The following is a 10,136-nucleotide window of genomic DNA, read 5'->3' as shown; positions in this document are numbered from 1 at the left end:
CTTCCTCAGCTCCGACCAAGGCATTTCCATCCAGATTTTCCCCTGAGACATTCCAGGTATAAAGCTCGTCAAGACTCAGTCTCCAAGATCCATAGCTTCCACATAATTGAATAAGAAAAAAATCTCAACAGAGTTCATCAATGGGGAAATGGATATGAGGCTGACCCATTGTTCACGGGGTACTTCTCATCTCTAGCCCTGAACTGGTCAAGAACACACTCACCAGATGTTCTGAATGCTAGCATGAAGATCAGTGGCCAGAACTTTCCTCCATCTGTAAGCTTGAGTGGTTTCCAGACTGCAAACTGATATCAGAGCCTGTTTCCCTGGAAAAACAGAAGACCTTTCCTCCTACAAGGATCTTGGCCCTAACAATTTCCTGTCTCTTATTTATGTCTCAGGATTCCCTTATTTATTCTTTAGGACATTAAATACAAAATATTAATCCATATTTATTTACCAGATTATGAAACTGAAGCAACCCCTCTTCTAACATTAGGTGTCTTTAGTATCGTATTAATGAAAAGGAGTAGAGGGACGAACAAAAATAAACAACAACAACAAAAACAACAAAAACACACTTTTATTCCCCAGGAGGAAATGCTGTTCTATGAGCAAGGCACTAACTGTTGAGAATAAGATGATTTGGAGAAGAATGAAAGGAGGGTTTGCCTGGAGCCCTGAACGTACTGGAGAACAGCAGATGATAGGATTTAAAAGGCTAATTGAGAGCGACTGAATGCCCTGTAGCCACAAGACAGAATGGTACTCTAAGAGGAGTAACCTAGCTGCAGGAATCACAGAAGGACCTGTTCTCCAACCATCTGCCCCTCTTAGATAAGTATCAATGGGCTCACTTGAGAGGAAATCAACATAAAAAACTAGACCTTTGTCTTTCATTGCATCTTCTAATACAGCAACCCCCTCTTGGGGTTCCGCGGTGTCAGCGCTGGCTGTGTGCGTCATTTCCGGGCATCAAGGAACGGAGTGGCCAACGGCTTGCAGAGCAAGATGCCCAAGTTTTATTGTGACTACTGCGATACATACCTCACCCATGACTCTCCATCTGTGAGAAAGACACACTGCAGTGGTAGGAAACACAAAGAGAATGTGAAAGACTACTATCAGAAATGGATGGAAAAGCAGGCTCAGAGCCTGCTTTTGATTGACAAAACAACGGCTGCATTTCAACAAGGAAAGATACCTCCTACTCCATTCTCTGCTCCTCCTCCTGCAAGGGTGATGATACCACCTCCCCCAAGTCTTCCAGGTCCTCCTCGCCCTGGTATGATGCCAGCACCCCATATGGGGGGCCCTCCCATGATGCCAATGATGGGCCCTCCTCCTCCTGGGATGATGCCAGTGGGACCTGCTCCTGGAATGAGGCCATATGCCAATGATGCCTGGGCCCCCAATGATGAGACCTCCCGCCTGTCCCATAATGGTGCCCACTCGGCCTGGAATGACTCGACCAGACAGATAAGGATAGAGGGGAGGCCTCATTCTATCAGTTTTATATTACCTGTTCTGCTTCACCAGGAGATCATGCTGCTGTGATGCTGGGTTTTCTAAACAGCGTAAGGAAGACTTGCTCCCCTGTCTGATCAAAGAGAATAGTTTTGGAGGGGAGAGGTGGGGCAAAAAAGATGCAGTTTTCATTTGTATTGGGAAACGTGAAAATAAAATTGTCAACTCTTTTAGTTAAAAGTGTATTCCCTTTTTCCTCCCCTCTGTATTCTCTGTGTATAAAAGAAATGATGCAGTGAAATAAGCACTAAAAAAAAGAAAAAAGAAAAAAATACGGCAACCCTGTAAGTTAAATATCTTCATATACAAAGGCGAATGAGACTCAAAGAGATTGTCAACATGGTTAACCAGCTGGTTCAATTTACAGAGTGTATCAGTCCATCCTCACGCTGCTAATAAAGACATATCCGAGACTGGGTGATTTATAGAGGAAAGAGCTTTAATTGACTCACAGCTCATCATGGCTGGGAAGGCCTCAGGAAACTTATAAACATGGTGAAAGGGGAAGCAAAACTTGTCCTTCTTCACACGGCGGCAGCAAGAAGAAGTGCCAAGCAAAAGGGGGAAAACCCCTCTTATAAAGCCATCAGATCTCGCGAGAGCTCACACATTATCATGAGAAGACCATGAGGGTAACTAACCCCATGATTCAATTATCTCCCACCGGGTCTCTCCTGGGACATGTGGGGATTATGGGAACTACAATTCAAGATGAGATTTGGGTGGGGGCACAGCCAAACCGTATTGCAGAGCTAGTAATATATTCAGCCAGAACTTAGAAACCAGAGCTATATGACTCCAAATGTCTTCCTCTTCCTTGCAGGTTTTACTCTCCTACCAACAAAAAAAAGGAGTTACTGTTTTCAAAATATTGAGAAAAACAAAGTAATTTGGCTAGTGCATACATGACAAATAGGCTGTATTATAAAGTGATATGGGGAAGATAAGCAGAAGCCTAATTGGGACTTAGAGAAGTGAAATACATTTCCCTTCACAGTTTCTTCATCTGAAAAATTAGAGAGTTATTATAGAGAATGAATGGGATAACATATGTAAATCAGTCTCTATAGTGCCTGGCAAGATATTGAACCCTCGATGTTAAGAATACCAATTACAACTGTTAGTGCCATTTATTATCATTTTCTATTCCAGAAAAGTGATTATGTGCCTTATGTAATTTGGGGTAGAAAACAACACAGTGAAAAATAAGGTGTTCCCTGCTCAGACACAATGAGATAGTTTTGGGGAAGAAAGTCAGAATATTATTATGTGAAATAGAAGAATGAGAAAAAATCCACTAGGTTTCCTGATTTGGGCAAGTCAAGTACTTTGGTTTTCCTCTGCACTGAGATAATGTAGGAGTTAGCTTTACATATCTCCATTTTAAATGAGTTACTGTTTCTGTTTGGGTTTCTTATCAGAAAAGACCGGTGAAAGTCTCAGTACATTGGAGCATATGAGAACACTTTTTGTTTTTCTTACATTGTTGTCTTCCTCTGATTTCCTAACAATCTTCACTTCAAAAATCTGCAGCACATGTGATCTACTTGGGAAAAAGCTTTGGGACTATCTTAGTGAGCCAGATTCTAGGGTACTGAAATAATTCAATCAAGACAAGCATATTATTAGACTGAACAGGGACTAAGTGAAGAGAGCCAAGGTAATCTCACCAGAAACTAGATCAGAAGGTAGAACTTCTCTAGACAACATTAATTTGGATCAAAGCACCTGAACTACATTTTTTTTCTAGTCTTTAACTTTACATGTTGAATACTACTCAGGTTATTAACTTAATAATTTTTCCTACATGCAGGGACAAGTGCCGTACTTACATCTTTTAAAGACCTGTGCTCTGGTTTTGTTTTGTTCCAGAGCTAGCTCTGTAACCTTAGGCTCAGAAGTCAAAAGCCTTACCCAGGTCTTTTACTGTAAAATGAAGAGATTGAACTCGACGATCTCTAAGGGCCCTTTGGGCTCTAAAAGCCTGTAACTTCGTAAAGTCAAAGTAATAATATATTGTCTTCTCACCTCACAAAATCATTGCAAGGATCACATAGGAGAGCTGATGTGCTTGGAAATATATAAAGGGATATACAAACCTAAATAGCAATAGCAGAAATGTGACTTAACCTTGGACTCTAGCACTAAGGAGGTAAACAAGACTTTAGATGTCATTTGGTTTCATTATTCCCAAATGGTATCCAGAATGATGCTTGTAATGTTGAATCAAAATTACATTTGTTGCTTTCTAAAAAAATACACATTCTTCTGGAGAGTTTGATATAATTGGTTAGCCATGGAATCTGGGATTTATATATACAAAATCACTTGCAATTAAAGATTCAGATTCTCTTTGTAAACACATAATATTTAGCTTCTCTTTAATTGCAACTTATGAATTCATTTTATAGTGATGTATTACATTATTTAAAAGTAGGTTATAAAGTCACTTATTAGTATTTTAATATTAAGAGGCAGTGCTAGACAACATTTAATGTTGGAAAACATAGGTTTAAATTACACTTTTTGACTTATTAACTATGTAATCTTGAACAGACCACTTAACTTCTCTGAGCCTCAGTTTTCTCATATTTTAAAGGATACATACCATAGCCACTATCCATAGTGCTTTAATAATTAAAGAGATATTGCATGAGAAGAAAGTAATGAAGTATGTCACGTTAGCTTGCCTTTCTCCTTTCTTGCCCTTCAAAGTATTGTAGCTATGAGGATATTAATAAAACACAATGCTGCATAATAATCATATCACTGTAATAGTAAAGAAATCCCAAATTGTATAACAGGTGTCTAGATATCTTACCATCTGAATAGATGCCAGTACATAAATTTGTTTACAGGTATCTCCTCCTTTCTCAGAGACTAAGAGTTTAGTGGGTGGCATCTGGATGAGTAAAAATACCTTCTGTTATTGTTGGTTTGTTTTAAAATTTAGGAAGATATGCTCAAATGTATGTCTTGCAGAAATTTTGCCTTACTATTTAGCTATATTTATTCATACACAGACATGTTTGCAAAAACAAGTATATTTTTCTACTGCAAATATCCTTTTCCATATTCTACCATTCCAAATCTCTTAAGTAAATCCACTATTTACAATAGAGCTGTTTTAATGACATGTTTATGAAAATACAGATCCTGATCACAGTTTCCCTATGGACTACCAAAGAGAATTTGAAACCCAGTTAGTAGTTGCAAGATGAAAGTCTGGTTCAAATGTACATCGAATTGTATCTAAGGAAATGAAATTGTTTTATAAACCTCAGTTAGACCTCATACCACCCCCCTGAGGATGGAAACAAGTTTTATGCACTTTCACAGAGACACAAACTTAAAACCCATGGAGAGGTTAATCACTTTGCATCAGAAGCCTTATAGCTGGTCTGTGGTGGAGTGAACAACAAAACAGAATTTCCTCCCAGGGAGCAACTTACCTTCTTTTATTTGCCTGATTACTAGAGTGTATGAAACTTCTGGAAAATTACGATGAATGTTCAAAAGAAACCCCTGAGAAAGGATTAGCATTTGTTTCCTAGTTTAGAAAATGAGTGATTTGTTTTTCATGCAAAAGCAACAGCACCTTTTTTGTTTTGCCAAACACTTAGGTGGAAATGACCCCTTTGAGGAAGGAGAAAAGAAGAGTAGAGCAATTCAGGAATTAGGATAGCAATTGGTAGAATATTTCTCTTTCTTTCTTCTTTTCTCCTCCTTGTACATAGCAACCTGCACAGATATTGCACGCTAGAGGGCACTTGAGGTAGAAGAAAAAAAGCCTCGACATCCACTCTAACAGGACTAGTTGCCTACGCAGGCAGGAGACGCCAACCTAAAAGCAATGTCCTGATTTCCACATGGCAGCATTTTTAGTAAAAGAACAAACAAACAAAAATTCTTAGTATTATCTAGCTTTGACTAATAAAAGAAGCCTGTTCACATTCTCGATAATTAATTTCCCTTCTATTTCTTGGGCATTGTCCACTGCATATACATGTGATTTTTTCTCTAATAAGCAATTTGGCAACTAATCACAACTATAAATTATATTTTACACATATTAAGGTAATTGTTTTGCCTTCATCTCCCCTCCCTCGTATGTCTGTATTCCCCTATACATCTGTAATGGTACACTAGTATAAGTGTTCGAATATCAAATAATGGTAATCTTCTAAGGCAAACTTTAAATCAATTAAATTTAATTATTAAATCTTAATATCAAATACACGCTGTTGTACCAAAGTAGTAGTATTTCAGGGGGTGGGGTACCTTCTTTACTCCTCTTTCTTCTTTTTTTTTAATACTTACTTCTTTTCTTCTTTCTTTGTTATTTTTTACTTGTAACAAATTGTGAACTATTTTTGATTTTTTCCTTTTTGATCCCAAATTAAACAAGAGTGGTCTGGAATCTTAATTTAGTTTCTGTTCTCTTACAGAAAAAAAAATAGAGAAAAAAAACGAACACTGATATGATAAGTGTGTAGTCCACAAAACCTGGACTGGCTTATTTGATAGTTTTGTACCAGTACTCTTAAATCTATCTACTTCCCCCCACCTGCGACCAAGTTTCTGTTCAGAAGCTGAATTGAAGCTTATCTCTTTCCTAGCACCTGGGAAGATGGGAGATAATGCCATTTTGAAAACCTTCTCCAAAATGCTCTCAGCACAGATGTCGTTTTCAGAAAGTGTTTACACCTCCATTTATTGAAAATATAATGACGAGCTCAAGATTAGTAACTATAGTCAATATTCAGAGATACAGGCCTAATTTCAGGGACAGCTAAAACCAGCAGCCTAGAAATGTAGAGCATTGCAAATCTGAATAGCAAGCTCAATGATGATTTTATGCCAAGAATTCATAACTACTTCTAAAGAAATCAATTTAGTTTTTCAAATCCCATACTAAACGTTAGTAGGTACTCAGATGATAAATTTAGTGTGCTTACACTTTTATTCTTCTTTTCAAATCTTGTTTTTTGAGACAGTGTTTTGTTTTAAAACAGAACGTTCCAGGGCAGAAAAAAACAAAAACAAAAAACAGTAAATATTAACACAATACGCTATCTTATTTTTTTCCTTCTCATCTTTATATATATAGCACATGAGAAAGAAATTGCGAAAGCAACATTCTCAAACTTTAGCAAGTAACAGAATCTCTCAGGACGTTTGTTAAAACCCAGATTTCTGAGCCCCACTCAGATTCAGAGTCTAAGAATTTGCATTTCTAACAAGTCTCCAGAGGATGCTGAGGCAGAGGCTGGTCCAGGGATTGCAGGTTGGAAACCACCACGGGCCTAACAGAATCCCTAGAATTGCTCATATTTGTTTAATGGAAGCACCATCATATTTTCATAATCTTTTAAGAGAATGATTTAAAGCAAATTCATAAACAAACAAACAAAAAAGCTATCCCAAATGTTTCTAAACACTTACAAACTTCTCAAAACTTCTTTCTTGATGTTTTTATTCTTATGACATATGCTTTAATATTGGAATCCAAAATAAAATTTAAGTTTCTTATGCCTAATGTCAGAGTTGTTATATATTACTTACCCTTTCTCCACATCCCAGATAAAAGGCATCATTTCAGATAGCTTTATCCTAATTAAATACAGGAAAGAGTCTCTGCATTTCTGGAAAAAATATTATATGGTAATTAGACTTGTCATTTTTCATATGTCAGGTTCTTGAGATTTTATTTTAAATGATAATACCTGACATCACAGATATCATATTACGAGCAATTCAATAAGCCTAAAGGTTACCAATAATCATAGTATGGTAAATATATTTTGTTTTGTTATTAGTTTGTTTTAATTTTTAATTCCATATTGATGAATGAAAACTACAAAAGACTGCATTTTAATGCAGCAAATAATAGATATGTTCCATTCTGTCATTTTCTGCTCCAACCAGAGAAGCTGGAGTCTTCCTAACACTCTCTCCCTCTTTTGTGGGCTCTGTTTCCTATGAATCATCTGATTCCCCACTCTGCAACTAACTGGCCACTTGGTTTACTGTTTCCCTTGGTCAAAAGTATGACAAAGTTTCCAGTCGTAGTATAAAATAAAAGTATCTTTTACTACATGAAGTCCCTTTCCATCTCATTCACTCTCAACTACGGTAACTCCTCTGCAAAACTGCCTGCCTGTCACCGAGATCCAGGCTAGAGACATCCTGCCTCATTCTACTTTTTGCATCAGTCAGCCAAGGTTATTCTGAATGCAATCTTCTCTCCCTCCCCTCAACTCCTTCTCCAATTATTCTCCTGCCCTATCAGATAATTCCTCACCCTTACTCCCCTGCAATGCTCCACAACACATGCAATTTCAGTCGCCATTCTAAAAAGCCTATGTACCACAGTCCTCTTCCTGCTGGAAGGCTATAGCCCTGGAGAGGATGTTGAAAAGAAAACGCTTTCTTAAGGGGGTAGGCTCTCACCGTTGTGACATTACACTGCATCTTATTAAGAGTGGGTGGAATTGTTAAAGAGATAAATACCTTGTCTTTCAGCATCCCTGATTATTTTAGAAATATCCTTATAGGGCTTTTAACATTATCCTAACCCTCTTTCACACTGCTTAATCATCCAAACCTCTCTTAAGAAGTAGTCAGAAAATTCCTACTGCAACGCTTTGAGCAGTTATTTGCAGGTATAGATAGGGTTACCCTGAATTCCAGAGGATCAAAATACAAGGAAGACAATATATATAACCGCTTTAAGAGTAAATATGGACAAGATGAGTCAAAGCAAACTCTTCTTAACCCTAGATACCCAAAGTCACTGGATTCTGACTCCCTTTAAAAGCCATTGGATTGTGACTATCTTTATTTTGCCAGCATAGTTTGTTAAGAAAAAGGTTTGAGGATATTGTCTAACAATCTGGCTTATTTTTATTTTATTTTTTTTTTTTGAGATGAGTTTGTTGCTTGTGACAATCTCCAGCTGTCAGTAGCACATGACTTTTTTTTTTTTTTTTAGTTCTCGTAGATGTAAGAAGTTACCCCAAGGAAAGGTTCAAATTATTTGTTCAAAGTGAAAATGAATGTCTGGAATTAAGCACAACCCAAAATGTGGTCTATTTTTTTGTTCACTTGGGACTGTCTGGTCTAGCAGCAGTTATAATTTGATTGAGGCTGGACTGCTGCTCCTTTTTCCAAGACAGAATTAGCCAATTCCAATACCCTGTAAGCAGACACAATCTGAGAAGAGAGCAAACAGTTACTTAGTGACTGCCTGGCGGGTGGGGGTGAGCGGTGGAGGAGAAATACCAACTGGTTCTCCTCTCCCTCTCTGAAATAACCCACTAAGTTTCTTGCCCATGACAGCTAGAAAGTGAAACAAACAGATATTAGAGCTACAGTCAATATTCTTTTTAACATTTCACAATGGAATGTTAGATGCAGCACACACACAAAAAATGTCAAATTTGCATAAATATCATAAGCATATTGTGCCTATTTTCTCATTCTGTTCACTCTTTCTCATTAATTTGAGTCAGACAGTACAAGCTCTACAGAGCGTGCGACTGGTCTCCTGCACCCTTTCCCCCTTCTGTTCCAGCTCTGTCCCTAGATGGTAAAATCCACCCTCAGGGCTTACGTCTAGTGCACACAGGGAAGGGACTAAAGCGGGATCTCCCCTGGAGGGGAGGGTTAAAAACAAACAAACAATCAGGTAAGAATTAATTTGTCTTATATTTAGCTAATTTTATTAAAAGATGATCACAGTGGCATTGTCTACATGTTTACCCCAGTGTTGAAAAGAAAAGAAATCTGGACCTTCTGATTCATGATCCCTTCTTCTTGCACTGGCTTTACCCCAGGGTGGCCATTTCTCAAGATCTGAGCGCAGCCCATCAGAAGATTTGAAGTGGCCACAGACAGGGCAGCTCTTGCTGGAGGCAGGAGAGCTGCAAGGATGGTACCTGAGAGGATATGAGGAGAACAGGGCACATTGAGAAGACCTAGTAATTCCTCCCCTTATTTCCCAAGCAAGTTCTGCTTTGCCTGCCCCTCTCCCCACAACCAATTGCTGCATGCCCCTCTGCTGTCCCTCATCCCATTTTCCCAAAGGAGCCCGAGGACAGCAGAAATGCGCTCCATCACAGGACCGAGACAGACAGCCTTTAAACCGTAGCGTCTGAGTTGCAGGCAGGGGTCTCACAATCACCCTATTCTGCAAGCAAGAGGCCCCTGGAATAAAGAGGAGGTAAGCTGCCCACGCGCAACCTTTTGCCCTGTCGCGTCCACTTTCTCCTACGGAAAATAGCTGCTGGTCACTGAGACGCTTTTCACAGGATAACGCCAGTCCCAGGGCTCAGGTGAGATCTCTAGAGAGAAAGCTCGCGGGTACCTCCTCCGCATGCTCTTATCGTCTGCCAGCCCTCTTATCCCGGAGCTCGGCCCTCTGCCGGCTGCGCGCACAGCGTGGTAGGGCGCATCTTCACCCAGTGGCTCTGGCGGCGGAGACGCGCGGGGCGTGCTCGGGAGCGAGGAGCGAAAAGTTGTGCGCCCACTTGGGTAGGGGGAAAGAGAACGATCGAGCCAGCGCACAAGAGTGAAGGGGGAAGGCGGGGAGGGGGCGGGGAGGGGGA

The 10,136-nt window shown here is 39.3% G+C and overlaps 1 pseudogene; it reads left to right on the top strand.

Annotated features, from left to right (window-relative positions):
• Positions 1–930: 930 nt before the first annotated feature.
• Positions 931–1,483, top strand: LOC105724168 (U1 small nuclear ribonucleoprotein C-like; annotated as a pseudogene).
• Positions 1,484–10,136: the final 8,653 nt, after the last annotated feature.

Source organism: Aotus nancymaae, unplaced genomic scaffold (genome assembly GCF_030222135.1).
Source record: "Aotus nancymaae isolate 86718 unplaced genomic scaffold, 86718_ANA_hifiasm-v0.15.2.pri h1tg000030l, whole genome shotgun sequence".
NCBI lineage: Eukaryota > Metazoa > Chordata > Mammalia > Primates > Aotidae > Aotus > Aotus nancymaae.
This window is presented reverse-complemented; position numbering and strand designations above follow the sequence as displayed.